Source organism: Ranitomeya variabilis, chromosome 2, assembly GCF_051348905.1.
Source record: "Ranitomeya variabilis isolate aRanVar5 chromosome 2, aRanVar5.hap1, whole genome shotgun sequence".
Taxonomy (NCBI): domain Eukaryota; kingdom Metazoa; phylum Chordata; class Amphibia; order Anura; family Dendrobatidae; genus Ranitomeya; species Ranitomeya variabilis.
The window spans coordinates 896,249,629-896,276,966 of NC_135233.1; the positions used below are offsets into that span (position 1 = coordinate 896,249,629).

The 27,338-nt window shown below is 41.3% G+C and overlaps 1 protein-coding gene across 2 annotated transcripts in view; it reads right to left on the reverse strand.

Moving 5' to 3' along the window:
* The window catches only part of KCNMB2 (potassium calcium-activated channel subfamily M regulatory beta subunit 2), a 999,199-nt gene that overhangs the window by 477,327 nt on the left and 494,534 nt on the right, over positions 1-27,338 (reverse strand). The window contains exon 2 of one of the 2 annotated variants that reach the window (XM_077290498.1): positions 23,337-23,512. The gene's annotated coding sequence lies outside the window, so the exon portion shown is untranslated. Of the gene's footprint in view, positions 1-23,336; positions 24,274-27,338 lie in introns of those variants that run through there. The other variant, XM_077290499.1, reaches the window with a different exon arrangement.

The window sequence follows — 27,338 nt, forward strand, 5'->3', positions numbered from 1 at the left end:
TTATCGTACTGACCCGAACAATAAAGCTGCCTTACAAATTTTACCACATGTGGAACGTTATAAAAAAAAGCAATTCCTGAATTGCTGTTTTTTGTTCATTCTGTCTCCCAAAAATCGGAATAAAAAGCGATCAAAAATCGTCATGTGCCCGAAAATGGTACCAATAAAAACATCAGCTCGCCCCGCAAAGAAAAAGCCCTCACATGATTCTATTGGCCGAAATCTGAAAAAATTATAGCTCTCAAAATATGATGAGGTTTTGCAATAAATAGCGTCTTTTAGTGTGTGACAGTAGCCAAAAATAAAAACCGAAATATAAATCTGGTATCTCTGTAATCGCACAGACTCAAAGAATAAAGTCATCTAATCACTTAGGCTGGAGTCACACACAACTTATAAAAATACGGTTATAGGATGTTTCGCCCCCAGCAGTTCGCCCCTGGGTACATTTCGCCCCCGCACATTTCGTCCCCAGCATTTGGCCCCCAGGATGTTTAGCCCCTGCACATTTCGCCCCCAGCAGTTCGCCCATTTTGCCACCGGCAGTTCGCCCCCGGATGTTTTGCCACCAGCAGTTCGCCCCCGGCAGTTCACCCCCGACAGTTCACCCCCAGATGTTTGTACCCTTGTGGTTCATGAATTCCCATCCATCATCAATGTTTCACCCCCAGCAGTTCGCCCTGGATGTTTCGCACCTGAATGTTTCTCCTACAGTATTTTGTCCCTGGGTGTGTCGCGATCTGATGTTTCGCCCCTAACATTTTGACCCCAGATTTTTCACCCTCAACTTTTGGGGTCAGCATGCAGGGAGTAAACATCTAGGGCTGAACATACCTGGGGTAAAATATACAGGACCCAAATTGCTGGGGATTCCTGTGGCTGCCTTTTCAGCAGCTCACCCAGTGTCTCTTCTGGCTGGCCTTAAAGGAGCATTATCATCCTAAAACCATAAAAACCTGACATACTTACCTGTCGCAGCTGCAGATCCTTGGGTCACGGAGTGCAGTTTAGCGGTTCCCTGTGATGAAGACTTCATGCTTCTGGCTGTATTTTTATTTTGCCTGGATCACTGATCCATGAAGCATGATGACTGCCACAGCAGTGAGGCCGAATGTCTCCAGGCCGCTCACTGACATGACATCACTCCTGCCCCATTCATCAGTCACTCCAGGGGGCAGAATGCCTCTCCTGTCACCAAGACACTGCTGCACATGCGCAGTGCCATGATGAGATGAGGCAGAAGAAGAGGAAGCTGAGAAGAAGGAGAGGACTCGTGGTGGCCTCCAGATCCAGCATGGCGATCGTCAGCTAACACAGCCAGGAGAAGATCAGGCAAAGATGAGCAGAGGACCTCTAGGTAAGTACCAGGAAAGGAAGATCGGCAGCATGCCTACCGCAACATGATTGCTGAAAGCATGCTGCCTTATTTTGCTGTTCGGCATGAGAATACCCCTTTAATGCAGGCTATGTATGGAAGCAGGGGGATTGTTGACTGACTACAGGGTTAATCCCACCAACCATCTCTGCAGAACTGAGATATTGGCTTTGCTGAACTAAAATGATGGTTAACCTGCTTCTACAGAACCTCTTTATCAGGTCTTCAGAAGGGGGGTTTTGGGATTAGCCCTCACAGAACACTCTGCTAGTATACCAAAGAATGGAGCAGCAGATAAAAGTGGCATTCTCACTTCAGGATCCCTTTTTCTATAGATGCCCATTCCTCAGATTAGGCCAAGAATAGGGTCCAGTTGTATTCTGCATTGAACCAGCTGTTTATCAGCAATTTTCAGCACCAATGACAATGACAAGTGACTGGAAGCTGCAGCCATAGCTCTCCATGATTTCAGTGAGATCCAGGGAAGATGTGACAGCGCCTGGTAAAGAGCTGATCCACCGTGACATGCCTTATACAGGGGCATGCACTGGATGGGACTCGGTTGTGTGCATCTGGTCAGTAACAAATGGCCCTTTGGGGACAACCATTAAATTTGTGTGGACCTTGGTGAATATGAGTTTGACACCCTTGATCTAAGACAAGTGACCATCATTTTACTGTCATGTACTAGTGGTGTTACACTTAATGGCTTCTTTTTGTCATCCATTACATATCATACTGTATCTAGTGCAAACCCTATCTGGAAAGTACAGGGTTAGTATCGAACATTGCCTGCTCGGGTTCAACCACACCAACCCCAAACAGGCAATGTTCGGAGTTTGCTCATGAGTAGTGTTGAGCGATACCTTCCGATATTTGAAAGTATCGGTATCGGATTGTATCGGCCGATATCCGAAAAATATCGGATATCGCCGATACCGATACCCGATACCAATACAAGTCAATGGGACACAAATATCGGAAGTGATCCTGGATGGTTCCCAGGGTCTGAAGGAGAGGAAACTCTCCTTCAGGCCCTGGGAGCCATATTCATGTGTAAAATAAAGAATAAAAATAAAAAATAGGGATATACTCACCCTCGGACGCGCCCTGGTTGTAACTGCTGCAACCGGCAGCCTCTGTTCCTAAGAATGAGCGAGTGAAGGACCTTCGATGACATCGCGGTCATGTGAGCGGTCACATGAGCGGTTACGTGACCAATCACAAGACCGCGACGTCATCGCAGGTCCTTCACTCGCTCATTCTTAGAAACGGAGGCTGCTGGTTGCAGCGCTTACAACCAGGGCGCGTCCGAGGGTGAGTATATCCCTATTTTTTATTCTTTATTTTACACATGAATATGCATCCCGATCCCGATTCCCGATATTGCAAAAATATTGGAACTCGGTATCGGAATTCCGATACCACAAATATCGGCCGATACCTGATACTTGCGGTATCGGAATGCTCAACACTACTTATGAGAAAATAAAAATCACTTCTCTCCCCTTTGCTGAGGTTCTGACCAGTGTGGAGAGTCTTCTTGACCAAGGGAATCCCTAGCTAGGAATCCTGAAAGGGATTCCCTCGGGTGCGATGACATATTCACACAATGTGGAAGTGCATGGAAGAGGACTGAAGAGGACCCTCCGCATCTGCTGGTACCTCAGCAAAAGGGTAAGTAGTAGTGATGAGCGAATATACTCTTTTCTCGAGATTTCTTGAGCATGCTCAGGGGTCCTCCGAGTATTTTTTAGTGCCCGGAGTTTTAGTTTTTCTTGCCGCAGCTGAATGATTTACATCTGTTAGCCAGCTTAAGTACATGTGGGGATTCCCTAGCAACCAGGCAACCCCCACATTTACTTATGATGGCTAACAGATGTAAATCATTCAGCTGCGGCAAGAAAAACTAAAACTCCGAGCACTAAAAAATACTCGGAGGACCCCCAAGCATGCTCGAGAAATCTCTAGTAATGAGTATATTCGCTCATCACTAGTAAGTAGCAATATATATATTTTCTTTTTACTATCTGGTCAGTGATGAGGATGTGGTGGACAGATCCTCCACTCTTCTGAGTCTCCATACCCATTGAGTTCAATGGAGATGATAGTTTGGGGTGCTGAATCCGAACCCGGATTTTCTTGCATTTCGGATTGAACTGCCCGAACTGAACTTTGGCAGGTACACTTCTCACTAATCGTATTTTGGGTCTGAGATGTATAAATGTGATCAAGTTACAGGTTTTTTTTTTAATTCCAAAACTTTGAGTTTTCTAGATAAGTAACTTTACAGACAGACAGAAAAATATTAACAATTGGTCAAACCAACCAACATTGCAGAACAATATATTTAAAGCGTGACTCTAAAAAAAAAAAAAAAACTTTTGATATGTTATAGTAGCTGTGGCACTGATCTTTTCAAATGGAGAACCCCTTCCAGCAGCTTTAGTTTTTTTTTAAATATAATATTTTCTAAATTTTATTTAGTTTTGTTTGAAAAGTCCCATCCAAGTTACAGCAGCAGGCTCTATGTGCTGCAGGATTTCAGTAGTTACTAAGGAAGTCGGGCCCCCTTGGTAGCTGAAATTGTGGCCGGATTCAGGCTTCCTGTGATACATTCAGGGCTGTTCGATCACAGCCCTCTGGAAAGATCCCCTTCCCCCTCTCCTCCTGTGCTTCATCCTGGACAGCACTCTGTACAGTACTTTTGTGGCATGCGGATTGATGAGGGATGGGAATTCATGAACCACAAGGACAAACTGGGGAAACATCCAAACACAAAATTCTGGGAGCAAAACAGGGTACAAACATCCGGGGGTGAACTGCTGGGGGCAAAACATTGATGACGGACGGGAATTCATGAACCACAAGGGTACAAACATCTGGGGGCGAACTGCTGGGGGCAAAACATTGATGACAGATGGAAATTCATGAACCACAAGGGTACAAACATCCAGGGACGAACTGCTGGGGGCAAACTGCTGGGGGTGAAACATTGATGAAGGACAGAAATTCATGAACCACAAGGGTACAAATATCTGGGGGCAAACTGCTGGGGGCGAAACATTGATGAGGGACGGGAATTCATGAACCACAAGAGTGCAAACATCCGGGGGCGAACTGCTGGGTGCGAAAAATTGATGACACATGGAAATTCATGAACCACAAGTGTACAATCATCCAGGGATGAACTGCTGGGGGCGTACTGCTGGGGGCAAACTGCTGGGGGCAAACTGCCAGGGGCGAAACATTGATGACGGACGGGAATTCATGAACCACAAGGGTACAAACATCTGGGGGCGAACTGCTGGGGGCAAAACATTGATGACAGATGGAAATTCATGAACCACAAGGGTACAAACATCCAGGGACGAACTGCTGGGGGCAAACTGCTGGGGGTGAAACATTGATGAAGGACAGAAATTCATGAACCACAAGGGTACAAATATCTGGGGGCAAACTGCTGGGGGCGAAACATTGATGAGGGACGGGAATTCATGAACCACAAGAGTGCAAACATCCGGGGGCGAACTGCTGGGTGCGAAAAATTGATGACACATGGAAATTCATGAACCACAAGTGTACAATCATCCAGGGATGAACTGCTGGGGGCGTACTGCTGGGGGCAAACTGCTGGGGGCAAACTGCCAGGGGCGAAACATTGATGACGGACAGGAATTCATGAACCACAAGGGTACAAACATCCGGGGGCGAACTGCCGGGAGTAAACTGTCGGGGGCGAACTTCCGGGTGCGAAACATCCGGGGGTGAACTGCCGGGGGCAAAACATCCGGGGCGAACTGCCAGGGCAAAATGGGCAAACTGCTGGGGGTGAAATGTGCGGGGGTGAAATGTGCAGGGGGCAAAACATCTTGGTGGCCAAATGCTATGTAGCATCATTAGTAAAAAAGATCTAATGTTAAAAATAATAAAAAAAACAAAAAAATCATTATACTGTATACTCACCTTTCGGCGCCTTTCCTGCTCCTCGCGACGCTCCTGGCCATGCATTGCGGTCTCGCAAGATGATGACGTAGCGGTCTCGTGAGACCACTATGTCATCATTTCGTGAGACCGCAATGCATTCTTGGGACCAGAGAGTCTCAAGGAGCATCACTAAACACCTCGCCTTGATTCGGGGGCCACCGGAATGTGAGTATATAACTATTTTTTATTTTAATTCTTTTTTTTAACAGGGATATGGTGCCTACATTGCTATATACTACGTGGGCTGTGTTATATACTATGTGGGCTGTGTTATATACTGCATGGGTTGTGTTCTATATTACGTCTCTGTGCTATATACCACGTGGGCTGTGCTATATACTACATCGCTGTGCTATATACTATGTGGGCTGTGCTATATACTACGTGAGCTGTGCTGTATACTATGTGGCTGTGCTACATACTACGTGGCTGTGCTATATGCTACGTGGCTGTGTTATATGCTATGTGGCTGTGCTATATGCTAAGTGGGCTGTGTTATATACTACGTGGCCTGTGCTATTTACTACGTGGCCTGTGCTATATGCTACATGGCTGTGCTATATGCTACGTGGGCTGTGTTATATGCTATGTGGGCTATATTACATGCTACTTGGCTGTGGTATATTTCTCTGCTGTATCTGTGCATCATGAATCGTGGTATGTGTTAAAGAGGGGGGCCCACTGAGACTCTTTCGCCTGGGGCCCTCAAAAACCAGGAGCAGGCCCTGGCTTCACTGATTGTTCGTGGCCAGCCGGGCGTTACCAATCAGTGACAGGCGCAGTCCGGCTGCGAATTGGCGCGGAATTTGAACCACGCTTCGCTAATTTGTCGCACCCAGCTGGCCGAATCCTGTGTATAAATTGCATTATTCTGAAAACTTCATAAATAAACTACATACATATTCTAGAATACCCGATGCATTAGAAACGGGCCACCATCTAGTATATATATATACAGTAAAGACCAAAAGTTTGGACACACCTTCTCATTTAAAGATTTTTCTGTATTTTCATGAGTAATGATGGCCACTCGTTTTTCTTTACTTAGCTGCTTTTCTCTTGCAATAATTCTAACAGTCTATTCAGTAGGACTATCAGCTGTGTATCCATCCTACTTTATAAGTTGTAAAGCGCTGCGGAATATGTTGGCGCTATATAAATAAAAATTATTATTATATTATTATTACTTCTGCACAACACAACTGATGGTCCCAACCCCATTTATAAGGCACGAAATCCAACTTATTAAACCTGACAGGGCACACCTGTAAAGTGAAAACCATTTCCGGTGACTACCTCTTGAAGCTCATCAAGAGAATGCCAAGAGTGTGCAAAGCGGTCATCAAAGCAAAAGGTGGCTACTTTGAAGAACCTAGAATATAAAACATATTTTCAGTTGTTTCACACTTTTTGTTAAGTATATAATTCCACATGTGTTAATTCATAGTTTTGATGCCTTCAGTGTGAATTTACAATTTTCATAGTCATGAAAATACAGAAAAATCTTTAAATGAGAAGGTGTGTCCAAACTTTTGATCTGTACTGTATTTATATTTAATACAGAGCTAGCTAGCAGAAAAGCCGGTAATTCAATTGCCGGCTTTTACTATCTCCTTATCAAACCCGACAGGATATGAGACATGGTTTACATACAGTAAACCATTTCATATCCCTTATTTTTTTTACATATACCTCACTACTAATTTTAGAAGTGTTTGTGTGCAAAAAGCTCAAGGTGTTAAAATAAAGGGTTAAATCACGGAAAAAAACTGGCGTGGGCTCCCACGCAAGTTTCTCCACCAGAGTGGGAAAGCCAGTGACTGAGGGCAGATATTAATAGCCTAGAGGGACCATGGTTATTCCCCCCCTGGCTAAAATCTCCATTATTAACCAGGCTTAATGTCACCTTACATTAGCAAGGTGACATTAACCCTTTATTACCCCATATGCCACTGCTACTCGGGAGTGGGAAGAGAGTGGCTAAGTGCCAGAATAGGCGCATCTTACGGATGTGCCTTTTCTGGGGTGGCTAGGGGCAGATGTTTTTACTCAGGGGAGGCCAATAACCTTGGTCCCTCTCTAGGCTATTAATGTCTGCCCTCAGTCACTAGCTTTCCCACTCTGGTGGAGAAAATTGCGCGGGAGCCCACGCCAGTTTTTTCCGTGATTTAACCCTTTATTTTAACACCTAGAGCTCCCAAATTTTGCACACAGACACTTCTAACATTAGTAGTGTGGAATATGTAAAAAAATAAGGGTTATGAAATGGTTTGCTGTATGTAAACCATGTCTCTTATCCTGTCGGGTTTGATAAGGAGATAACAAAGGCCATGAATTGAGCTCTGTATTAAATATAAATATATATAAAGGTGTGTGTCAATTATATATATATATATATATATATATATATATATATATATATATATATATATATACCTATTATATGTGCACACATTTATTTTAGCTATTCTATTCTAACCTGTCAGTGTGATTTTACTGTACACCGCACTGAATTACCAGCTTTTCTATAGAACACCGGTGCGCATTTCTCGCAAGTCACACACATGGTCCGTGTGTAATCCGTATTTTTCTTGCCCCCATAGACCTTTCATTGGCAGATTTTTTGCGCAGTACGCTGACAAATGCAGCATGCTATGATTTTCTCAGCCCGTAAAATATGGCCGAGAAATATACGGCAGATAGGAGCTGCCCCATTGAGAAACATTGGTCCGTGTGCAATGCGTTGTTTTTGCGCCTCTCATACGTCCGTATTCCTCTCTAGTGTGACCCCGGCCTTATACCGCACAAGGAATGGCATAAGAAATAAATAAAACCAATTCTTCACATGCTGTTTTTCATTTTGCCTCCTTAAGATCGCAGTAAGGCTCGGCACACACATTTATCCTGCTCTCTGCGCTGAGTGCTTACACTGTGGTTTCTGTGTGAATCTCTGAAATACGTGATTCAGACAGAGCCTCTGGCAGAAGATTCCCTATAGTGAGGCATATGGAGGTACTGTGGGCACCATGGGACCTGTGATTCGGGGGTGTCCATCTTTTTAGGATTGCATAAAAGTGCCGTTGGACACAGCTTTGTGCACTTCTGAAACAAAGGAAGCCACGGAACAGAGGCCAGATGGAGTCCCAAGTAACTCTGCTGCCTCACTATAGTGAATGGATCCATTGTGGGTTTCATCTGAATCACGTCACTCAGAGATTTAGATGGAAACCGCAAAGTAAGTGCTCAGCGTAGAAAGCCAGATAAATGTGATCCAAAATGTTATGTAAAATGTTCCCAATAAAAGCTTCCACTCAATCCACAAAAAAGCAAGCCCTCACTCAGATCTGTCATCTGTTAAAGAAAATATAGGGGGCTCCCACGTTACTGGTAGTACAAAGGATCTGGAAAAGCAAAATGGCTGCTCACCTACCAAAAGAAATTCAGCAAATTCTCTGTTCCCAAATCCAAATGCCCCTCCCTTCTGAACCCCAGTGTGCCTAAACAACATTTAGCGCCCACAGTTTGGCATTTATGTAGTGATGATAGCCCCCCTAATTTACAGGTTTACAGGTGTGTGTCTCCAGAAGCATGAGCTGGGCATAATGTACTGGTGACTGCAATATACTGGTCACTACATCGGTAGTTTGCAATTTTCACTCAGTAACATCCACTGCTGCTTGTTCCTGGAAAACACCCATGGAGTCAAAATCATCACTCACTACATCTGTAGATAAATTCCCAAAGGGTTATAATTTCCAAAATGGGGGCACATCTGCACTGTAATATGGCGCTACTTCCCTTTTGAACTTTGCACTATGCCTCAAAAGTAGTTTTTGACCACATATGGGGTATCGGTTAACTCAGGAGAAATTGCACAACAAACTTTGCAATCGTTTTTCTCCTTTTGCCCTTGCAAAAATACAAAATTTGTACCTAAAAAACATTTTGTGGGAAAAATATGATTTTTTTTATTTTCATGGCTTAGCGTTATGAACTTCTGTGAAGCACCTGGAGGGTCAAGGTGCTCAATGCACATTTAGATAAGGTTCCAAAGGAGTCTAGTTTCCAAAATGGTGTCACTTGTGGGGGTTTCCACTGTTTAGGCACATCAGGGGGTCTTCAAACAGGACATGGCGTCCACCAATTATTCCATCAAATTTTGCATTCAAAAAGTCAAATGACGCTTCTTCCCTTCCAAGCCCTGCCTTGCACCTAAACAGTGGTTTTCCCACACAAATGGGGTATCGGCGTACTCAGGAGAAATGGCACAACAAATTGAATGGAGCAATTTCTCCTGTTAACCTTATGAAAATGCAAAATATGGAGTTAAATAGATTTATTTGTGAAAAATTACATTTTTTTATTTCCACGGCTCTACGCTATAAACTTCTTTGAAGCACCTGTGGGTTCAAGGTGCTCAATACACATCTAGATAAGTTCCCAAAGGGGTCTAGTTTCAATATGGTGTCAATTTTGGGGGTTTCCACTGTTTAGGCACATCAGGGGCTCTTCAAACACGACATGGTGTCTGCTAATTATTCCATCAAATTTTGCATTGAAAAAGTCAAATTGCACTCCTTTCCTTCCAAGCCCTGCCATGCGCCCAAACAGTAGATTTTCCCCACATATGGGGTATTAGCATGCTCAGGATAAACTGCACAACAAAAAGTATGGTCTATTTTCTCTTGTTACCCTTGCAAAAGTGAAAAAAAATAGGTCTAAATGAAAATTTTTGTGATAGAAAAGTAAATGTTTATTTTTCCCTCCACATTCCAAAAATTACTGTGAAACACCTGAAGGGTTAATAAACTTCTTGAATGTGGTTTTGAGCACCTTAAGAGGGACAGTTTTTAGAATGGTGTCATTTTGGGGCATTTTCTGTCATATAGACCCCTCAAAGTGACTTCAAGTGTGAGGTGGTCCCTAAAAAAATGGTTTTGCAAATTTTTGTTTTACAAATTAGAAATCACTGGTCAACTTTTAACCCTTAAAACTTCCTAACAAAAAAATGTATGTTTCCAAAATTGTGCTGATATAAAGTAGACATGTGGAAAATGTTATTTATTATCTATTTTGTGCGATATGACTCTGATTTAAGGGCATAGAAATTAAAAGTTTGAAAATAGTGACATTTTCAAAATTTTTGCCAAACTTCAGTTTTTTTCACAAATAAATGCAAATCATATCAAAGAAATGTTACAGCTATCATAAAATACAATATGTATTGAGAAAACATTCTCAGAATCACTGGGATCCCTTGAAGCGTTCCAGAGTTATGATCTCATAAATTGACAGTGGTCAGAATTGAAAAAATTGGCCTGGTCATTTAGGTGAAAACCGGCTTCGTCTCAAAGGGGTTAAAATTACTGTTATTGTGAAAAGTTAAGCAATTTGAACATAAAATGATCTCTAATAGGCCTAAAGTTAAAGATAACATATTTCTTTTATATTTTAGGGAAAAATATAAATGTATTAAACTTTTACATTTTAAAAATTGAAAAAAGGAAAAATGGGCAAATGCAAAAGTTTGAACATTTTTGAGAATTATGTGCTCAGATAACTTTGACCAAGGTTTCAGACCTTAATTAGCCTATTAAGATTATGGCTTGTTTACTATCACCAATAGGAAAGGCCAGGTGATGTAAATTTCTCAGCTTTATAAAAACCCAACCTCTTCTAACATTGTGCCAAAAACAGCAGCCATGGGTTCTTCTAAGCAGCTGCCTAGCACTCTGAAAATGAAAATAGTGGAGGCCCCTAAAGCAGGAGAAGGCTATAAATAGATACCAAAGCATTTTCAAGTTGCCTTTTCTCAGATTGAAATGTAATAAGGAAAAGGCATTTAAAAGGAACAGTGGAGGTCAAGGTAAGGTCTGGAAGAGGCAAATCAGAATCTCCGTTTGACTGAAAAAGACCTTCAGAAAGATTTAGCAGACTCTGGAGTTGTCGTACATTGCTCTACTATTCAAAGACATCTGCACAAATATGGACTTCATGAAGTAGTCATCAGACAAAAACCTCTCCTGCCTCACCATAAAATTCAGCATCAGAAGTATGCAAAAAAACATCTAAACAAGCCTGAAGCATTTTGGTCCTGTGGACCAATAAGGTTAAAATAAAACTCTTTGGCCAAAATGATCAAAGGTATGTGTGGAGAAAAAAGGGCACAGAATTTCAAGAATAGATCATCTCACCAATCATTAAGCATGGATCAATCATGCTTTCAGATTGTGTTTTAGCCAGTGGCACGGGGAACATTTCACGGGTATGGGGAAGAATGGATTAAATGAAATTTCAACAAATTCTTCATGAAAATATAACAAACTGTAAAATAGCTGAAGTTAAAATGAGGATGTCTTCTACAAATGGATAATGATCCTAAACACACATCAAAATGCACAATACACTACCTCAAAAGGTGCAAGCTGGACGTTTTACAATGGTCTTCACAATCCCTGTATCTGAACATCATTGAAAATTTGTGGCTAGACCTCAAAATAACAGTGCAAACAAGATAACCCAGGAGTCTCACAGAAATGGAAGCCTTTTCCAAGGAAAAATGGATAAAAATCCCTCATACGAGCATGTGCAAATTGCATCTTCTGAGAAAAAGAGGACTTAACTCTATAGCGCCACCTGTTGGAAGTAGCGATCCTCCAAGTCACAATCAACCCTTTAACGAGTCGTGCTATATAATAAGTCATTTTGAGGGGTCTATATGATAGAAAATAACCAAGTGTGACACCATTCTAAAAACTGCACCCCTCAAGCTGCTCAAAAGCACATTCAAGAAGTTTTTTAACCCTTTACGTACTTCACAGGAACTGAAACAATGTGGAAAAAAAAAATGAACATTTAACTTTTTTTGCAAACATTTTACTTCAGAACCATTTTTTTTAATTTTCACAAGTGTAAAAACAGAAATTTAACCACAAATTTTGTTGTGCAATTTCTCCTGAGTACACCGATACCCCATATGTGGAGGTAAACCACTGTTTGGGCGCACCGCAGAGCTTGGAAGTGAAGGAGCGCTGTTTGACTGTTTCAATGCAGAATTGTCTGGAATTGAGATCGGACGCCATGTCGCGTTTGGAGAGCCCCTAATGTGCCTAAACAGTGGAAACCCCCCACAAGTGACACCATTTTGGAAACTAGACCCCTTAAGGAACTTATCTAGATGTGTGGTGAGCACTTTGAACCCCCAAGTGCTTCACAGAAGTTTATAACGTAGAGCCATGAAAATAAAAAATCGCATTTGTTTTCACAAAAATGATTTTTTCGCCCACAAATTCTTATTTTCACAAGGGTAACAGGAGAAATTAGATGACAAAAGTTGTTGTGCAATTTCTCCTGAGTACGTCGATACCCCATATGTGGGGGTAAACCACTGTTTGGGCGCACCGCAGAGCTTGGAAGTGAAAGAGCACCGTTTGACTTTTTCAATGCAGAATTGGCTGGAATTGAGATCGGATGCCATGTCGCGTTTGGAGAGCCCCTGATGTGCCTAAACAGTGGAAACCCCCCACAAGTGATACCATTTTGGAAACTAGACCCCTTAAGGAACTTATCTAGATGTGTGGTGAGCACTTTTAACCCCCAAGTGCTTCACAGAAGTTTATAACGTAGAGCCGTGAAAATAAAAAATCACATTTTTTCTACAAAAATTATATTTTTGCCCCCAAATTTTTATTTTCACAAGGGTAACAGGAGAAATTAGACCACAAAAGTTGTTGTGCAATTTCTCCTGAGTATGTTGATACCCCATATGTGGGAGTAAACCACTGTTTGGGCACACCGCAGAGCTTGGAAGAGAAGGAGTGTCGTTTTACTTTTTCAATGTAGAATTGGCTGGAATTGAGATCGGACGCCATGTCACGTTTGGAGAGCCCCTGATGTGCCTAAACAGTGGAAACCCCCCACAAATGACACCATTTTGGAAACTAGACCCCTTAAGGAACTTATCTAGATGTGTGGTGAGCACTTTAAACCCCCAGGTGCTTCACAGAAGTTTATAACGTAGAGCCGTGAAAATAAAAAAAATCGCATTTTTTCTACAAAAATGATCTTTTTGCCTCCAAATTTTTATTTTACCAAGGGTAACAGGAGAAAATGGACCCCAGAAGTTGTACAATTTGTCCTGAGTATGCCGACACCCCATATGTGGGGGTAAACCACTGTTTGGGCGCATGGCTGAGCTCGGAAGCAAAGGAGCGCCATTTGACTTTTTAGTGCAAAATTGACTGGAATTGAGATCGGACGCCATGTCGCGTTTGGAGAGCCCCTGATGTGCCTAAACTGTAGAAACCCCCCAAAAGTGACCCCATTTTGGAAAATAGACCCCCCATGGAACTTATCTAGATGTGTAGTGAGAACTTTGAATGCCCAAGTGCATCACAGAAGTTTATAATGCAGAGTCGTGAAAATAAAAAATATTTTTTTTTTAACAAAAAAGATTTTTTAGCCCCCAAGTTTTTATTTTCACAAGGGTAACAAGAGATATTGGACCCCAAAAGTTGTTTTCCAATTTGTCCTAAGTACGCTGGTACCCCATATGTGGGGGTAAACCACTGTTTGGGCGCATGGCTGAGCTCGGAAGAGAAGGAGCGCCGTTTTGGAATGCAGACTTTGATAGAATTGTCTGCTGGCGTTATGTTGCGTTTGCAGACGCCTAATATACCTAAACAGTAGAAACCCCCAACAAGTGACCCCATTTTGGAAAATAGACCCCCCAAGGAACTTATCTAGATATGTGGTGAGAACTTTGAATGCCCAAGTGCTTCACAGAAGTTTATAATGCAGAGTAGTGAAAATAAAAAATATATTTTTTTCCCACAAAAAAGATATTTTAGCCCCCAAATTTTTATTTTCACAAGGGTAACAAGAGAAATTGGACACCAATATTTGTTCTCCAATTTGTCCTGAGTATGCTGGTACCCCATATGTGGGGGTAAACCACTGTTTGGGCACACGGCAGAGCTCGGAAGAGAAGGAGCGCCATTTTGGAATTCAGACTTTGATAGAATTGTCTGTGGGTGTTATGTTGCGTTTGCAGAGCCCCTGATGTACCTAAACAGTAGAAACCCCCCACAAGTGACCAAATTTTGGAAACTAGACCCCCTAAGGAACTTATCTAGATATGTGGTGAGAACTTTGAATGCTCAAGTGCTTCACAGAAGTTTATAATGCAGAGTAGTGAAAATAAAAAAATATTTTTTTTCCCACAAAAAAGATTTTTAGCCCCCAAGTTTTTATTTTCACAAGGGTAACAGGAGAAATTGGACCCCAAAAGTTGTTGTCCAATTTATCCCGAGTACGCTGATGCCCCATATGTGGGGGTAAACCACTGTTTGGGCGCACGGCAGAGCTCAGAAGGGAGGGAGCACCATTTGACTTTTTTAGCGCAAAATTGTCTGTCGTGTTTGGAGACCCCCTGATGTACCTAAACAGTGGAAACCCCCCAAATCTAACTCCAACCCTAAGTCCAACACACCCCTAACCCTAATCTCAACCCGATCCATAATCCTAATCACAACCCTAACGATAATCACAACCCTAACCCCAAAACAGCCCTAATCTCAACTCTAACCATAACCCTAATCAAAACCCTAAATCCAACACACCCCTAACCCTAATCTCAACCCTAACCTCAAACCTAACCCTAATCCCAATACACCCCTAACCCTAATCCCAACCCTAACCTTAACCCTAATCCCAACCCTAATCCCAAAAGTAACCCTAATCCCAACCGTAACCCTAATACCAACCCTAATCCAAACCCTAACCCTAATCCCAACTCTATCCCTAACTTTAGCCCCAACCCTAACCCTAATTTTAGCCCCAACCCTAGCCCTAACCCTAACTTTAGCCCCAATCCTAGCCCTAAATTTAACCCTAACCCTAGCCCTAACTTTAGCCCCAACCCTAACCCTAAGGCTACTTTCACACTTGCGTCGTGTGACATCCGTCACAATCCGTCGTTTTGGACAAAAAACGGATCCTGCAAATGTGCCTACAGGATGCCTTTTTTGCCCATAGACTTGTATTACCGACGGATGGCCACACGTCGCGTCCATCGTGCACTGGATCCGTTGTGTTTTGGCTGACCGTCGTCACAAAAAAAGTTCAATGTAACCTTTTTTTTGTACGTCGCGTCCGCCATTTCCGCGCATGCGTGGCCGTAACTCTGCCCCCTCCTCCCCAAGACATAGACTGGGCAGCGGATGCGTTGAAAAACTGCATCCACTGCCCACGTTGTGCACAATTTTCACAACGTGCGTCGGTACATCGGGCTGACGCATTGCGACCGCCCCGTACCGACGCAAGTGTGAAAGAAGCCTAAGGCTACTTTCACACTAGCGTCGTACTCGGCCCATCGCAGTGTGTCGGGCTGACGTACCGACGCTAGCGTTGTAAGCGCCGCACAATGGGTGCAGAGGATGCTGTTTTTTTAATGCATCCGCTGCCCCATTGTGAGGTGCGGGGAGGCGGGGGCGGAGTTCCGGCCGCACATGCGCGGTCGGAAATGGCAGACACGTCGCACAAAAAAAGTTACATGTAGCGTTTTTTTGTGCCGACGGTCCGCCAAAGCACGACGCATCCGTCGCACGACGGATGCGATGTGTGGCAATCCGTCGCAATGTGTCGCTAATGCAAGTCAATGGAGAAAAAAAACGCATCCTGCAAGCACTCTTGCAGGATGCGTTTTTTCTCCAACGACGCATTGCGACGGAAGCCAAAAAACGCTAGTGTGAAAGTAGCCTAACCCTAACTCTAGCCCTAACCCTAAATTTAGCCCCAACCCTAGCCCTAACCCTAGCCCTAACCCTAACCCTAGCCCTAACCCTAACCCTAATCCTAACCCTAGCCCTAACCCTAACCCTAACCCTAATTTTAGCCCCAACTCGTCTCTCCTGCCGGCCGGCAGATGGCAGCAGATAGTGGGCGCACTGCGTATGCGCCCGCCATTTTCTTTGCAGAGGAAGAAGCCGGCCGGCAAGAGGAGATGCAGGAGGACCCGGGGACACCGGGTGAGTATGATAGGGTCCCCGAATCCCCCTATTTCTCTGTCCTCTGATGTGCGATCACATCAGAGGACAGAGAATTACAGATCGCTTTTTTTTTTTTGCGGTCGCCAGTAAACAGTTAATTACCAGCGATCGCAAAACAGGGGTCGGTAAAAACCGACCCCGATCATGTTCTTTGGGGTCTCGGCTACCCCCGGCAGCCGAGACCCCAAAGATCTTCCGGGTGCCGGGCGGCGGGCGCACTGCGCATGCGCCCGCCATTTTTTCCCAGAAAAAAGATGGCGGCGCCCATCGGGAGCCACGAGGAGCACCGGGGGAGATAGGTGAGTATTGGGGGGGCTATTGGGGGCCATCGGGGACACTATTTCTCTGTCCTCCGATGTGCGATCACATCGGAGGACAGAGAAATTAAATGGCAAATCGCGTTGTTTTTTTTGTTGCGACCGCCGGTAAACGGTTAATTACCGGCGATCGCAACTCGGGGGTCGGTAAAAAAACCCCGAATCATGTTCTCTGGGGTCTCGGCTACCCTCGGCAACCGAGACCCCAGAGAAAATCCGACTCTGGGGGGCGCTATTCACTTTTTCCACAGCGCCGTTAATTAACGGCGCTGTGGTTTAAGTACCCTTAGCGGCCGCCGTTAAAAGGCGTATCGGCAGTCGTTAAGGGGTTAATTCTGTGGAAGCATGGTTGAAAAACAATGTCTGACTTTCATTTGTTCATTTTCATAGATGTTTCATTTTATTATTACTTTTGTCAGATTCAAGTTATTTCTGTGACCATTGTGGGTTTTTCTGTCATTAAACGAGGGGTACCAACAATTTTGACCGTGTATATACTGTATATATATATATATATATATATATATATATATATATATATAGTATATAAATATATATATATATATATATATATATATATATATATATATATATATATATATATATATATATATATATATATACATATATACATACTTTAAAATTGGAGTTCATTAAAGTGTTAAAGTGTTAATACATGTATGTGGGAAAGGGAGGCGGGGAGTGGTAGTACCAGAAAGTGACCTTTCAGCAGTACACAAAAAGAAGCAGTATAGGGCAAAATAAGTACAAGTGGGTATACAAGAACAAGGAAAGTAGCAAGATAAGGGTAATAAAGTGCAAAATGCAGTTACATCAGCTCAGGGAAGCTCTTTGTTTTGTAACTAGTTTTTACAATTGGGCATAATTACCATAGCTGGAAGTATTTGCAGTATATTTGTGTCATCATCATTTACTTCTCTCATTTAGATTTGATTATTTAGCTATAAAGACAAGCACTGGGTAAATAAATGCACATTATTCTGCTAAAGGAAGACTAAAATGACTATGCAGACTTAATACTGGATAATGTAATGCATGTGCAATTCTGTGCAAATCTAGTAGTTGCTAAATAGAGCTATCTAAATCACATACCATGTCAAAATGATTGACAATTTCTACATTTGAGCATTATCTCTGCTGTAGACAGCTCCTCGTACAGCTTAATGTACAAATGTAGAGCCCATCAGAGATCAGTATGTATTAAGAAGGGAACAAAGTTAACGATCCTCACTATGATATCCGAATGCATAAAATTTCCATTATCTTATTTTATGGAACATTTCGTTGTGATATTGTACGTGTGTCTCTGGTTTCTTTAGTAAGAAATCACTAGTTCCTGGAGAAGGGAAACAAAATGAACAAAAAAAAGCAAACTTTTCATTGTAGGAAACATTCCAATCACAAATGATTCTGTAAGAAAATTAATCACTGAAATTAGAGTTGTAGGGTGAACAATACTTATGTATCTACATTATGAATAAATATATTTGTGGCTGTTAATTTGCAAGGGTTGATTGTAAATGTTTGTAGAGTGGAATTACTGTATATCGTAGGATGTAATGTTATTTGGTGATGGTGGGAAAGATGCAATTGCATAAAGATTTCAGTTCAATAACTTGACTCATGGAGGCAAAAAGGTGAATAGTTACACAGACTTGCATGAGGCAACAAGCTTTTAAGTTTCAACAAGTTCACAATCATTTGACAGCGTGGTAACCGCATCTGTCTGACAGGCGGTAATGATTTTACCGCCGATCAGGGGCAGTGTTTGCCGTGCAAACACAGTTATGGGTTTGGACACTTAACAAAACATTTTTGTTAGAGCTATTTCACCTACAAGGGCAGTTTGTGATAGATGGACTCCCTTTAATGCCTGCGACTTGTCACTTCCTACAAAGTCATTTTCATTAACAAGTTATAATTAGTAATATTATTATCTAAACAATCTTTTAAATATGAACTAAATTATTTTTTATGCTTTTTTAATATTCTGTAGCATTTCACACACATTTCAGACACCATGGATCCTTAATCCTATTTGTACATGAATGCGTCCTGCATATACTTTGCTTCATTTTAACTTTTGCAGTGTACAGAAACAAAAGTAACAGTGATGGGGTATTGTACACCACATGTATAATTTTTAATTTTTAATTTTTTTAATTCATTTTAGATTAACCTATTTACATTTTTCAGAGTTGTTTTCATTCCGGAATCCTGATGCATACCAACAAAACTTAATTTTAACAAGACAGGAAATGACCAGACTACTAGTGAGGCTTAAAGACCTTTTAGTATTGATTTTCTGTTGGATTTTATGCTAAACAAAATATAGTCTGTAAATTCCGAAAACAACCCAATTTTGGCCCCTTAAAGCACTAGTAATAGTGTTTTTGTGCTATAGCTTGGTGCCCTATACACTATATTCGTCAGCATTTTGACCTGTTACTGATCTGATTTAGGTCTGACTTTTCTTCCATGTGCTGATTCTGCCTTCATCATGTGCTCCTTCACCTTTCATCTTACCGACTTTGCACCTATTCTATGACTACACATTTCATCCCAGGATTCTGCCATCACTAGAACTGCCAACCTCGATTGTCCAACCTTGATGTACAGTAGTTGCAATGGGTTATCACATTCTTTCGGTGCATCTGCACATAGCTAATTTTGGGAAATCAGTGTTCACCCTATGAAAAAACAGCTTGTGTTTGAGACTTAGACTGGTGAAATTCTGCACAAGATCTTACTGTGCTTGATCTTACTTACAACTTTATAAGAGGACAGGATGTCTTTTAAAAAACATTTGCTAACTCAGCTCCTTAATCAGCAGTTTTATGTTCTCGAGATTGACATGAAGGTGTACACTTTGGTCACTGTCAACCAACGCAAAGCAAACAGGATGATTCATATTTACTATCAGACATTTTGGATTGATGGTTCATGTGTCAGTCATTCTAAGATAAGACATTAATAAAATGTTCTATCGTTTTATAAGAGTAATACATGATGACATAATCTGCTTGTTCTATGAGCAGAATTTGTTCCTGCTTTATTTCTTTAACGGTCTGCCTTTATAAATCTTATTCCGTACTTTGTGAAATGCGTTTGTCACAGTTAATTTACTTATGTTTTGGGTACAATTAGTATTTCCACTGTGCTAGTATTTGTACATTCATTGAAAGCTTTAACTTTGATGTGCTAAGAAAAACAGCCTTGTAGGAACCACTATATATTTAATACCAAATGCGCTGCTGAGTTCTTAGTAATGTAAAGTGTGTTTGGGAACCAGCTTACATTGTAGACATAATGCAAAACAATGGATTATGGAAAGACCTAGAGATAATGGGTAGAGATGGCAGACTCGATTCACAGGACTTGGCCCGTCTTCCAGGTCAGTCGTCAGTAGCTGCTGGACAGTCATCATGTAAATCTCCTTACTTCCTGGCTTTTATTTTGATTAGCCTGAGCTGGCACAACATTATCATTGTGGCATGACACACACCACGTCATGTGGGCCCAGCTATTGTGAAAAAAAGCTGGGAATGCTGGGAGGTAAGAAGAGTCACAAACCTTCCACCAAGAAGTCATCAACCTGGTTGATGGACCAGAGTCCTCCAAATCAATTCTCCCATCACTAACAGTGGGTAAGGAACAGATTTATTAAAAACATCGCAGATAAAAATTCTAGATTAAAATAATGATTTATTTTAATGACAATGACATTTACAAGAGTGTAATAGGGCTTGTCATAAATGTATCTATTGCAACTTTTATAAATGTCTATGCACTGGTTGTATACTGGTTTTACATATAATCCACTATTGAAATGCAAAATTGAACTATTCAGTTCTAAATAAGCCAAACTCCCACCAAAGCACTGCCATTCCCAATTTACGACATTGAAAAACACTAAATAGTCTCCCGAGATAGTTGGTGAAATGTGGTTAAAACTGCATAAAAATTGCATCTGGAATAAAGCATGTTTTACTGCTACCAGGGACTAAAATCTAAGGTGTTGGTAGCACTTCCAAAGAAAAGTGTTGTTGATGTGACACAAGTCAGTTTCTAAGAATCCTTCAGGGTTTATTCACATATCTGCATAGAGGCATTAGTTGCTCATCTGAATCAGAGCCACAATTGCTGGTATTGTTCCCGAACTAACACCATCTTGAATGCCTATGATGCTTTTTCCTTTCTCCCTTTATGAAAATGATGAATTTGCCTTTCCATGTTGTATTATACATCTATGAGGCCTTGTAAATAGTAGCATCAAGGTATTCGTCAAGGCTTTCATTTCTAATGGATATCATTGACAACAATAATAAAAACATTAATTACTAGGTGCAAAATATAATTGAAATTGATACAGATGTTTAAAAAAATAGAGGAACATTTTGGTTAAGAAAATGAAACATCCAAATAAAGGCAGAGTCAGACAGCAGTATAAATAGGAGTGAGATTGGACTGCAGTGCATGGACTGGCCAGCAGCTCTCCTGACCCAAGCGAGACAGCTGCATGTATTTCTATGGAACTGTCATGCTCGGATCAAGAGAGCCGCCATCCAATCCGTTGCACTGTGTTCAGGTCAATTTAGACAAAATCCCTTTTGCTCAGATAACACATCACAATTGGTGTCATTTTCAGTGCTGCCACCTAAATGTCAAATTTATTTGATTTATTAACTACTATTTTTATTTTCAGAAATTCAGTATTTGTTAATCCTATTATTACAATATGAAAACAAATTGGTTCTAAACTTTGGAGAAACTGTAGCCAACTACAAGCCCGCAGGCATCACCATATATTTGTAGTATAAGGAGATTTATGCGATGTTTATTTGTTGTACGCTTGAGGTCAAATTGGCTTGAAGTATATCGCATCTGTATAGTAATGGCATGCTTAGGTAAATAAATAAATCCTCATTGCAAGGCGCGATCCAGGAGAATAGCCCTTGAGGGCCAAGTTATATACTGAAAATGAGAGTCCAAAATGTGTTTTATTTTAACTGTAGTTTGGAAATGATTCATTTTCAGATGCAATAAACCCTAAATAAATGTTCAGCTTACTAAATCCAATGATATGATGCAGCTAATGTTCATTTGGGGATTTATGCCGTTCATGTAGCACATATTATGCCTATAGAAGTGGAACTATACATATGGCGTAGGCGTGCTACATTATTGCTGTAGCGTGCAGTGCTGCTAATGTTGCTGCTGTACATACAAGTTTCTGAAGAAAGAATAACAGAAATGAGCCATACCATTGAAAAGTAATTTAGAACTATATCAAAACAGAAACCAAATTTACCCCAAAACTGGCAATGTTATATGTTTTTTAAGTTCATTGGAAAGTACTGAGAATGAAAGGCATTGTACTTCACTATAACTGAAGAGGTCTATGGGTCTTCATGGAAACTCCAGACTTAAAGGGGTTGTCCAGTCTAAATCTACAAGTCTGGAGTCACTCTATGAGCATTCTCCGGTGTGCGATTTGCATACGTGTGGTCACATGCTGACTAGACTGCTTCCGGACTCACACAATTAAAGTATATTTAGCGAGGCTGGATACAATTTAGTCGGAATGTGGATGAAAGTATGCAAATTCGAAGTATGACCGCTTGCTCCCAGCAACAGCATGGGAGAATCCTGATAGCGCACCGTGTGCTTGATGTAAGGATTCACAAGTCTGCAGTCACATAGAGTGATTGCAGACTTGTAGCTTTAAACAAGATAACCCCATTAAAGATAGGTTATCCCCTAAAAACACAGGATAAAGGATAACTTAGTGACTACTGGGAAACCCAGTAATCAAGAGAAAGGGGCTCTGAAATCCGAGAACTGCGCTCTGTAGCCGTCTGTAAAGCAGTGGAGGTACTCATGTGCGGCCTGCGCTCAATCCTCGTCTATAGGACTCCGGAACAGTGAAGCATACCTCTACTCTACTCAAGACGGACTCTGCACAGCTCCATTCCCAGGTTCCAGAGCCTTCTTCTTCTGTGGGTCCCATTAGCTGGACCCCCGGTGATTTGTAAGTTACTCTCTATCCTGTTTATAAGGATGACTTACTACTTTGGGTTTAACCCTTTAATATTCTTGGACCACAGCTTAATAGACTTTGCTCTAAAGCAGCCCAGGTTGCTGCATTCATTAATAGCAGACACAAGCTTTTGCCATCATTTACACCTTCAAAAAGAACATCCAACATTCGTTGTAATGACATTGTTACTATTTTATTAAGTCGTATGATCGGCTGCCATGGTTTTAGTAACTTAACAAGCAGAATAAGCATCTAAACATGGAGACACTGCAGAAGTCTACTCCTAGTTTGCTGAGTAACAAATGACATTGTTGTAGAAGAGGACAATACTAGGGGTCATGTTTTATACCTAAAGTTTCAATGTTTGTTATTAACAAGTAAACACAATAGATCTTTAAAATATAACATTAGCAATGATAATATTCTAATACTAAATTTCTAGATATTTGGCTGTCATTTTACACACTGAACATACAGTAGATGACACACAAACAATCGAATAAACAGAAATGATTACACAATTAGTAAAGAAAAGTGCAGCAGCCTACCTTTATTTTACAATGCCCTGATCTCCGCATGTTTGAAAGCTTCTTTTCTTCTATTGTCACTGATCTGTGAATCTCTTTTGTAGGCTGCCTTGTCAATCTGCTCCATGGAAAAAACAATTCCCCTCAGCCGAAGAAGATTTCTAGTAGTTTTGTGTTGAATAAGTAACTTTTGTATCCTGTCAGAAAAATGTGAGCGTCATCAGGCGATATACAATATTAATGTCCTCAGCACTGTCACCGTGTCAATTCACAGATGCAACATAGTTAAAGGAACAGGCTCCAAATTCTAAAGGCAAATGTATCACAGTAAATAAAAACAAACAAAAAATCCCACTTCTTTCTCCAAAAGTCCTAGCAAACAAAGAAGTGCCTGAAAAATGCAGGACTTAGGTTACCGAGTGGAGACCTAGTCCAGAGAGCCATAGGGAAATCTGACGTCTTCAGGAGATCCTTGACTTAAACAAAAATCCCATACACTGCAGCAAAGAGAAAAGGAGGCATTTCACACCCTTCCTAGCCTCTGCATCATATGGTTCACATCTATGCTAAACATCAATAATCTCATTTTTCACCTATGTGTGCTCCAGCTAGACTATTATGTCCTTGGATTGCATTTGTTCTCGCACAGCCAAGTTCGATCCAAGGAAATCTCTCATTGCTACAATCTCTTTCTTCTTTCCTAATAGAGAAGCAAGGTTCTTCTTTCTACCCCTTTCCCATGAAAGAAACAGACAAGCCTTCCAGACACAAATACGGTTGGAGTGGTAATTGTCAGCAGAAAGCCATGCTCTGTGGATGCCTGGAACAGTCTTATCCGGTGTGAAAAATGTGAGCTTCTCTGAATTAGGGAGATACAGAATGTGTAGCTCTGGTACCAGTCCGTCTCTCTGATTCATCAGGGAGTCTCCTTGGTAACTAGCTGTTCCTCTCTGATGGCTCCTATTATATCAAAGCTCTCTCAATTTAAAGGTAAAAGAGTCTGTCGAGAAACAAACCAGAATATGGACTCTGTTTGTACAGAGGTAGATTGTGTTTTTGTAAACATCTGGATATTATGAGCTGTGAACATAAAGGACTCTCGGTCATACGTGTTCTGCAAAAAGTAAAAGCCACTGTCTGAATATACAATGTATTCTCCTGAAATCCATCATTCATTTCTCATTTGTTATAACATGTACATAATAACCCTCCATTTCAGAAAGAAAGGCATAGGATGCGTTTTGCATCTGCAACAATATAACTATCGATCATGCTTATATACAGGTTAACCAAACTTAGGTCATGGATTTTGTCTGAAATTCCTGCATACCCCAGATAAAAACCACTCTACTGACTGCTAATCATAAAGCAAGAGACAAAGCAGACAACAGGGGGCATACTCCTGCCTGTCACCTGTGACCCCTGCAATGCAAGAGGACATATAGATGTAGGCAGGATGACAAGGGTCAGGGTAAGTGGACATAAGTCTGCAGTGTTTACAGATGTGTCCATCCTTACATTTTCTCAAAATATGGTTTCAGATTCCAATTTCTCACATATACAGTTAAGTCCATATATATTTGGACAGAGACAACATTTTTCTCATTTTGGTTATAGACATTACCACAATTAATTTTAAGCAAAACAATTCAGATGCAGTTGAAGTTCAGAATTTCAGCTTTCATTTGAAGGTATCCACATTAAAATTGGATGAAGGGTTTTGGAGTTTCAGCTCCTTAACATGTGCCATCCTGTTTTTAAAGGGACCAAAAGTAATTGGACAGATTAAATAATTTTAAATAAAATGTTGATTTCTAGTACTTGGTTGAAAACCCTTTGTTGGCAATGACTGCATGAAGTCTTGAACTCTTGGATATTACCAGGCGTTGTGTCTCCTCCTTTTTGATGCTCTGCCAGGCCTTCACTGCGGTGGTTTTCAGTTGCTGTTTGTTTGTGGGCCTTTCTGTCTGATATTCAGTCTTTAACAAGTGAAATGCATGCTCATTTGGGTTGAGATCAGGTGACTGACTTGGCCATTCAAGAATATTCCACTTCTTTGCTTTAAGAAACTCCTGGGTTGCTTTGGCTTTATGTTTTGGGTCATTGTCCATCAGTAGTATGAAACGACGACCAATCAGTTTTGCTGCATGTGGCTGGATCTGAGCACACAGTATGGCTCTGAATACCTCAGAATTCATTCGGCTGCTTCTGTCCTGTGTCACATCATCAATAAACACTAGTGACCCAGTGCCACTGGCAGCCATGCATGCCCAAGCCATCACACTGCCCCCGCCGTGTTTTACAGATGATGTGGTATGCTTTGGATCATGAGCTGTACCATGCCTTCACCATACTTTTCTCTTTCCATCATTCTGGTAGAGGTTGACCTTGGTTTCATCTGTCCAAAGAATGTTCTTCCAGAACTGTGCTGGCTTTTTTAGATGTTTTTTAGCAAAGTCCAGTCTAGCCTTTTTATCCTTGATGCTTATGAGTGGCTTGCACCGTGCAGTGAACCCTCTGTATTTACTTTCATGCAGTCTTCTCTTTATGGTAGATTTGGATATTGATATGCCGACCTCCTGGAGAGTGTTGTTCACTTGGTTGGCTGTTGTGAAGGGGTTTCTCTTCACCATGGAGATTATTCTGCGATCATCCACCACTGTTGTCTTCCGTGGGCGCCCAGGTCTTTTTGCATTGATGAGTTCACCAGTGCTTTCTTTCTTTCTCAGGATGTACCAAACTGTAGATTTTGCCACTCCTAATATTGTAGCAATTTCTCGGATGGGTTTTTTCTGTTTTCGCAGCTTAAGGATGGCTTGTGTCACCTGCATGGAGAGCTCCATTGACCGTATGTTTACTTCACAGCAAAACCTTCCAAATGCAAGCAGCACAGCTCAAATCAACTCCAGGCCTTTTATCTGCTTAATTCAGAATGACATAACGAAGGGATTGCCCACACCTGTCTATGAAATAGCCTTGGAGTCAATTGTCTAATTACTTTTGGTCCCTTTAAAAACAGGGTGGCACATGTTAAGGAGCTGAAACTCCAAAACCCTTCATCCAATTTTAATGTGGATGCCCTCAAATGAAAGCTGAAAGTCTGAACTTCAACTGCATCTGAATTGTTTTGTTTAAAATTCATTGTGGTAATGTCTATAACCAAAATTAGAAAAATGTTGTCTCTGTCCAAATATATATGGACTTAACTGTATGTTAGCTTGAACAAATTTAATATAATATTGTGATATGCCAGAAAATAATATGATAGGCTGTAAGTCATCACAACCATTATACATAGAAACATATACCAAATAGGTCTCGTGACAGAATATCACCTTACCAGGGCACTGTGAACCGCCTATTTTAATGCATGGCTGCATTAAGAAAAACAGCAATTCGCTTTTACAATCATCCTTAAACATTAAGTAGAGAAGTAGAAGGCCACATGCTTGGCCAGGAGTAAACTCAAAGCACAAAATGTGGTTTCGGACACCATCCTATACAATGGTAGAGGTTACGTCAGCAATCCAAAGTCTTTCCAAGACGGTATTTGAGAAAAGATTTCCTACACTAGACAAATCCATTTCATGACATTTTACTTAGGATCGGAATGTGTCGTTGTCAATGTCAGTGATAGAGATCCTGTAGAGTCTACTTTCTTGCATTTTCCTATCAGCAAAATGATAACAATAAAATCATGCAGCATGTCTGAATGTGAAAATCATGCCCTCCTGTGATAATCAAATTGTGCAATTTTGCTCGTAAGCTTTGAGGCCGTCTCCACCAAGGTTGGTGATGGTTTAGCCATGTGCACTCAGTTGCATCATCTCACCCAAGTAATATATTACTTACATACTGTAACAATTTATTCACATGTCCGTGAATTAATTATGTGCTCTATCCATGATTTTCACAGATAGTACATGCACCCATTGAAGTTTATGGTGCACTTGTCTGTGTTTTCTTGCAGACAGTGCATCAACAAACAAATCATGGAGATGTGTTAATTTTTTTCTACTTCTA